We start from the raw sequence: 7,193 nt of genomic DNA, 5'->3' as shown, positions 1-7,193 counted from the left end.
TACAGTTTACTAAATAAGTTGAAGGAAATCATTGAGTTTACTTGTCTTTTTGGAATTCTGTAACTGGTTCTTGAGTTGGCTGACTTTGGTCCTTGTTTGAGGGGCAAAATATACAAGAAGATTATGTCATATCTGTAAAGCATGCTCACACTTAACCATACATGTATGAAGGGTTGGAGACATGGAAGCCAAGAGCCACGTGATTAACAAATTGATCTTGTTGTTCCCATGTTTCAAAGTCTGTGTTGATTTTGTTGGTTTCTTTATCTGCATCGTTGAGAAATTTTGTTGGTTTCCCTTTTTGAGTGGTGTCATCGATATTTGTGAAGGTTGACTCTTTTGAATGTGCCAATGGTTTGTTGTTTCCATGTTATGAAATTTTAAGTTTGATGGAGAATGGTCTTGAGAGAGGAGAAGAATGTGGCCCCGAAGCCATTGAAAAAAATGGAAGGAAGAGTCAGAAGAATTGAATTCTTGCTAATGATGCCATATTGAATCATCATGCCTATAAGTTTTAATGGTAATTACTGATTTCATATATGACCCTACTAGATATCCTAATTCAGGATCAACCAATCACATTACACTCGATGCCTTATATTTCCACTTCCAAGATTTCTTACAATGGAGATTAGAGAATTAAAATGGCTAATGGTAATTTTACTTCAACTCATCGTATTGGTAATTTCGCATTTGGTACTCCAACTTTATCTAAGCCTCTCTATCTCCATAATTTATTACATGTTCCTTCTATATCTAAGAATTTACTAAGTGTTTCTAAACTTGCTAAGGATAACAATGTTTTTTGAATTCCATGCTAACCATTTCTATGTCAAATCTCATATCAACAAGGACATTCTTCTATCTGGTAAGATAAGAAATGTTTTCTATGTTTTTGATTGCGTTAAGAAGAACTCAACATGTCCTAATTTTTCTCTTATGTGTACTAGTTCTGATGCTAATATTTGTAATTATGTGACTAACACTGCTCGGTTGATTCCAATATGCACAACATATGTGATGTTTAAATATCATTTGGCATGATAGGCTAGGTCGGACATCTAATAAAGTTGTTAGCATTGCATTATCAAATTGTAACATTGATCACACTATGAATAAAATGAGTTATGTTTTCAAATCTCGTCACTAGGGTAAATCCCATAAATTGTCTTTTTCTCATTATACTATTGTGTATGATTCTCCATTACAACTCATATACTGTAATATTTTGGGTCCAATTCCATTACACTAATGGTAGCAATTATTATCTTCACTTTATTGATGCTTACTCAAGATTTACATGGATTTCCCTTTCATAGTTTAAGTCTCAATTTTAACTTGTTTTGTTCATTTTAAATCTATGATTAAAAATCAAATTGATCTATAAATCAAGTCTCTCCAAATTAACAGAATCACGCATAAAATAGTTTTTCCTCACACTCATGAGCAAAATCGCTCAGCTAAGAGGAAGCATAAACATATTACAAAAGTTGGTATCACCGTTTTAGCCAATATTTCATTGCCTCTTCATTATTTGGGTGAAACCTTTAAGACTGCAATGTACATTATATATAGGTTACCTACTCCAACTTTTAACAATCTTTCTCATTTTCAAGTTTTATATAATTAAGAACCTGATTATGGTGCATTTAAGATGTTTGATTGTGCTTGCACTCCATAGCCTTATAATAGGCACAAACTTCAGTTTCGATTAGAACAATGTGTCTTTTTGGGATATAATCCCAATCATAAGGGTTATATATGTTAAGCACCCACAAACAAAATTTATATTTCAAGACATGTCAATTTGATGAAACTATTTTTCCTTTTCAAATCAATGCTAATATGCATAATCATGATTTTGATTCATCTCAATATATGACTCATTGCTCTAATTATGTCCCTACTTTGACAGTTATTCTTATCTCTAATGATGAAATATTTGTTTTGCATGATGTCTCCATAGAGGACTCTTCCAATGAATTCAACTTTGAGCCTTCAAGCTCTCAACACCAACCATCTACTTCATTTGTTGCCTCTTTGTCTCCTCTTGATTTGTTTCTTTCCATTAGTCCTTCCAAACATCACACTATTAATTTACATGACATACAAACTAGAGGCAAAAATGACATTTTCAAACCAAAAACTTACCTAACTTTTTTAGCAAGCAACCAGTCACCTGAACCAAAATATGTCAAAATTGCTCTCAATTCACACCATTGGAAAGCTTCATTGAAACATGAATATGTTTATTTTCTTTACAACAACACTTGGACTTTAGTTTCTCCTCTAGCCCATTGTAACGAAATTGGTTGCAAATGGAAATTTTGGACCAAATACACTCCTGATAGGTCTATTTCTAAATATAAGGCACACCTAGTTGCCAAAGAATTTCACCAGCAAGAAGAACTTGACTTTAGTAAAACCTTTAGTCTTATTGTCAAGCATACTACAATCAGACTTGTCCTCACAATTGCCTTGTACTCACATATGTATGTTCGAGGAACAACTCATTATGGCCTAACCTTCACCAAATCTAATTCTCTCAACTTAACAACATTATGTGATGTTGACTGATGATCTGATCCTAATGACAAAATATCTACAATGGGCTTTTGTGTTTATTTAGGAAACATCTTAATTTCATGTTCCTCATAGAAGCAACCTATTGTGTCTAGATCTTGCACTGAAGCTGAGTATAGAAGTTTGGTTGTTGTGACAACTGAATTATTATGGCTTCAATCTCTCATGAAAGAACTTCACATATCCTCATCTTCTCCTCCTATAGTTTATTGTGACAATGTAAGCACTTTATGCTTGTTTCTAATCCTATTTTGCACTCATACACTAAAAACTTTGAGTTTGATCTCTTTTCTTTCATGAGAAAATTCAAAACAAATAGCTTATGGTTAAGCACATTCCATCTTCTAATCAGACAACTAATGTCTTAACAAAGTTAACCACTGCATATGTTTTTTTACAATGTCGTATCAAACTCAGAGTTCATGATCATTCACATCCTCAATATACAGAAAAACTAACGTGTCCCAATTTATTTTTGTCAAACACTAAATAGACTAATTTGTTTGTGCATTTTTTATGATAGACCAAAATATCCTTTGTTTTTTTGGTACAATATTACTTCTGTATTAACTATAATTAAGTTTAATGACAAAAAATGTACTTATCCAAAAAGGAGGTATGATCCGCTTCATAATTATTATTGCATCACCAATTCATCATTGATCCAAAAGAAATTCTCTGATATTTTTTTAAAAGTAAAATTAAGCTTTAATCAAAAGCTAGAAAAAGGATATCAAAATCAAAGTATATATGTGTATGTAGAGAGTTCAAAAACCAATACTACAATTACAAACCAAAGTCTTAATTCTTACAACCAAATTAATTTATTTCACACCCGAGTAATGGCTAAGAAAAAAAAGTGATCAATAGTCTTAAATCTCATGCATTTATTTACAAATCATTTATTTAGCATATGTATGCTTAAATCAACTATTCGTAGTGTTTAAAACAACCAATTCAATCACATATAGAGAAGTGATTAAAGGATGTTGAAGTTGGTGGGACCCACAACTATAAGCACTTTGCTCAAAATAAAATTCTAAACGGTCAAGTACTTCTTAAGCATTTCAATAAACACATATATAGCAAACAGGAAACAAACTAAAAATAACAACAAAACACAAACAAAGATGTAGAAAAAAAATAAACATAAAAGCATCATAAATGACAATAGATTTCAAACTAGCCAACAATGAAGAGACCAAGACACAAATTTTTAATGGTGGATATGAAGAAGGAAGTTTGCTGTAATAGGCCTTTTTTTTTTTAAAACAAAAATCGAATTTTAGAAATAAAGGAAGAAATACTTTTGGATAAATATTTAAGTCGTAACACAACGACAAAAGTCAAAAATATTTACAGGCAGCGAAAATAGTTTTTGAAACAAAAATCTAAAGTATTTAAACAACAAAAGTATACCGGGGCTATGAAACCTATCTGACAAAGCTCATACTCCTTGGGTATTCTCGGCAGACAACCGTACAAAAGCACTACCCCAAGAATTTTAAATTCCCCACGCCGCATCAAAAATGGTACAAGGATCCATCAAAATAAAAGTCAAGCTGACAATATGAGGTATAGGTACAACCTTCCAAATCGAAATAAATACATCCACAAAAGAAAGACATCTAGCCCCTATACAACCATCTAATCTGATCATGCTACAAAAAAAACTATACAACCCGAGTGATCTCCACGCTCTCTGCAAAATTCTCCTAACACAGCTTTGGTCATGTATGTCTAAGTACTTTCTCATCTCTAGGATACTAACTGGTAGGATGATTCTGGTTCTCATCTGAGGGCAAAGCCTAAATTTTCACAATAATTGTAAATGTCACCAACCGGAATTCACAAATATCACATAACATTTAAATTTTAAATGCACAAAATAACCTTTCATCTTAGCATACTCCTTGAAAGGGTTTTCATATGTCAAACATGCATAAACAAGTTGAAAAATGAAGTTTTTGACAAAATTGCACTGTCGTATTCGAATACAGCATTCTTGTATTCGAATACAATGCTATTTTGTAATTCAGTAGCAAAATCAGGACAACTGTATTCGACTACAACCTCCTTGTATTCGAATGCAACTGTAGAAAAATGCAGAATTCAGTTTCGAAATGGTTTTGCAATCAATAAACACTTACAGACAAATCTAAACAACCACACTTACCAATTACAGCACAATCACAACAACAACTGAGTATACATATACAATCATCATAGTATATCAAACATGACTCGCGTGTCAAGCACCCTAATGCAATGCGTATATGCCAAAATGCATGATTCCGGAATTCGAACGAAAACCCTCCTCGAAGGGGCGTAAATCATAATTGTACTGTCTATCACAGACCAATACTAATTAACGAGGTGCCACCTATCACGGGTCAACACGATTTACTAAAAAGCGTAAATCGTAAATGTACTGCCTATCACAGACCAGTACTATTTATCGAGGTGCCACCTATCACGGGTCATCACGACTTACTAAAAAGCGTAAATCATAAATGTACCGTCTATCACAGATCAATACTATTTACCGAGGTGTCACCTATCACAGGTCAACACGATTTATTAAAAAGCGTAAATCGTAAATGTATCGCCTATCACAGACCAATACTATTTACCGAGGTGCCACTTATCACGGGTCAGCACGATTTACTAAATAACAAATCGTATATGTACCGCCTATCACAGACCAGTACTATTTACCGAGGTACCACCTATTACGGGTCAGCACGATTTACAAAAAATGTGCAGTCTATCACATACCTACATGATGCGAAAATCCCCGCAAGAATAAGATGAACCAACAAATCACATGGCATCATCTTGTGGCCCATCCGGTCACCACTATCACCATGCCCCCATCGCGGTCACCATGTACTATGAAATGCGTGAGCATACTTTGACTCTTTTCACCACAATCAATTTAACACTAATGATTTTCAAATTCAACACACAACATACTCAAACATATTTTTTTCCACCACCACACATCAAATTTAATCCACAATTCACATTAAATTCGATCAATTCAAATTCCACAAAATCCACACCAAGTTTAATCATCAATCACCCATAAATTTCTACATTTTCAAACATAAATCACACCAAATTAATTTTCACAAATCACGCCTCAAACACATCAAATTTAATTTCCTCAAAACACACATAAATGAATTAAATTCATTTTCCACAAAATCACACATCAATTTCACCAAATTCCAACCCCACAAATACACATATATCATCCTATATGCAAGGTAAAAATTTGGAAGGAGCCTTTACCTTAACGGTAGCTTTAACAAGCGATTACGGTACCGCGATTAATTTCGGTAAAAACATCGCTCGCGTCGACGCTTCCAAAGTTGGCTCCCTAGCACCGCAACATGGAGATTAGCAACTTTCTCTTCTGTCACTTCTCGAAATGAAGCTCATAAGTCGAAGAAAAGTGGAGATTTGTGTTTGACAGTTTTGAAAACCCCTAACACAGTTTTCTTCATTTTTCGAATCAGAGAAGAAGAAGGAAGCTGGAAAATCTTTTCTTTCCCACCCACCAAGCCTTGGGTTTTTTTTCTTGAAGCAAAAGAAGAAAAGAAAGAAGAACGAAGGAGATGAATCCGCGAGGCAGAGGGAAACTTTTTCTTTCTGTTTTCCAACATATATATATATTATTCAAACCAAACCAACAAATATCTAGTAACTCTTACACACATCACTTCACTCACATATCAAATTATTTTGATAAAAATATCTACTCTCGTCGTAACTCAATTGACAGATAAATTTTCAGCAACAAATGATATTTTTAACAAAACTGTCCGGTATTAAATTTTCGTAGCGTAAATAAATTATTCTCCGACAAATAATTTTAATCGGATTTTCAAAAATATATTTTTGGCATTTAACTCACAAAATACCAAAAACTAGGCTAAAAACATAAGAAATTCAACGTAAAATTCAACGTAATTTTAATCGGATTTTCAAAAATATATTTTTGGCATTTTAAAATTAAGGGTCTTACATTTGAGGTTGTGTCTGCAAGTTGGGGTGGAGCCATGAGAGCAAGAGGAACAATAGAGAGAGGAAATCGTGATAAGGTTAGTAGTTGAAGGATAATTTGTGATTTGGTGGCTCCAGAATTAGCATAATAGGAAGAGAAATGAGGGGAAATTGAAAGAAGAGAAAGAAGAAGACAAGCCACAAAAAATGAGGGAAGACAAGTATTTCCGTAAGAGATGCAGATAACTCAGACGGTGTTGGGATGAAACCTTAACGAGAGGGATGTTTTTGTGCAGTATCACACCGGAGGAGAGGAGAACATCTCTCTTGATGGTAGAAAACTAGTTACCAATAAATTCTAAAGTATAAAAAGTAGTACTCTCTTAATAATTGTTTTATTTGCAAAAAAAACTTGTCTCTAATTATTTCTCATTTTAAATTACCAATGAAACATTAATTATTTTTTTATCACTAATATACTCATATTTATTATTTCTCTACTTTATCAAACTACTTCAATAACTACTGTTAATAAGGTATTTTAGTAATTAAAATTTATCTTATTATTAAAATCAACATAATTTATCATTTTATTATGA

The 7,193-nt window shown here is 33.0% G+C and overlaps 1 long non-coding RNA gene across 2 annotated transcripts; it reads right to left on the bottom strand.

The window, feature by feature from the left end:
• Positions 1 to 4,109: 4,109 nt before the first annotated feature.
• On the bottom strand, positions 4,110 to 6,938 carry LOC113787681 (uncharacterized). 2 transcript variants are annotated; one of them, XR_003474198.2, is made up of 3 exons: positions 6,617 to 6,938; positions 5,881 to 6,240; positions 4,110 to 4,391 (listed from the first exon to the last, which is right to left on the bottom strand). It is a non-coding gene; the product is annotated as an uncharacterized lncRNA (long non-coding RNA). The 2 variants fall into 2 exon arrangements; XR_012163962.1 differs by having other exon boundaries at positions 5,881 to 6,938.
• Between the last annotated feature and the right edge of the window lie 255 nt (positions 6,939 to 7,193).

Source organism: Cicer arietinum, chromosome 7, assembly GCF_000331145.2.
Source record: "Cicer arietinum cultivar CDC Frontier isolate Library 1 chromosome 7, Cicar.CDCFrontier_v2.0, whole genome shotgun sequence".
Classification (NCBI taxonomy): Eukaryota; Viridiplantae; Streptophyta; class Magnoliopsida; order Fabales; family Fabaceae; genus Cicer; species Cicer arietinum.
Note: the sequence above shows the minus strand (reverse complement) of the source record. Positions and strands in the feature narration are given on the sequence as shown.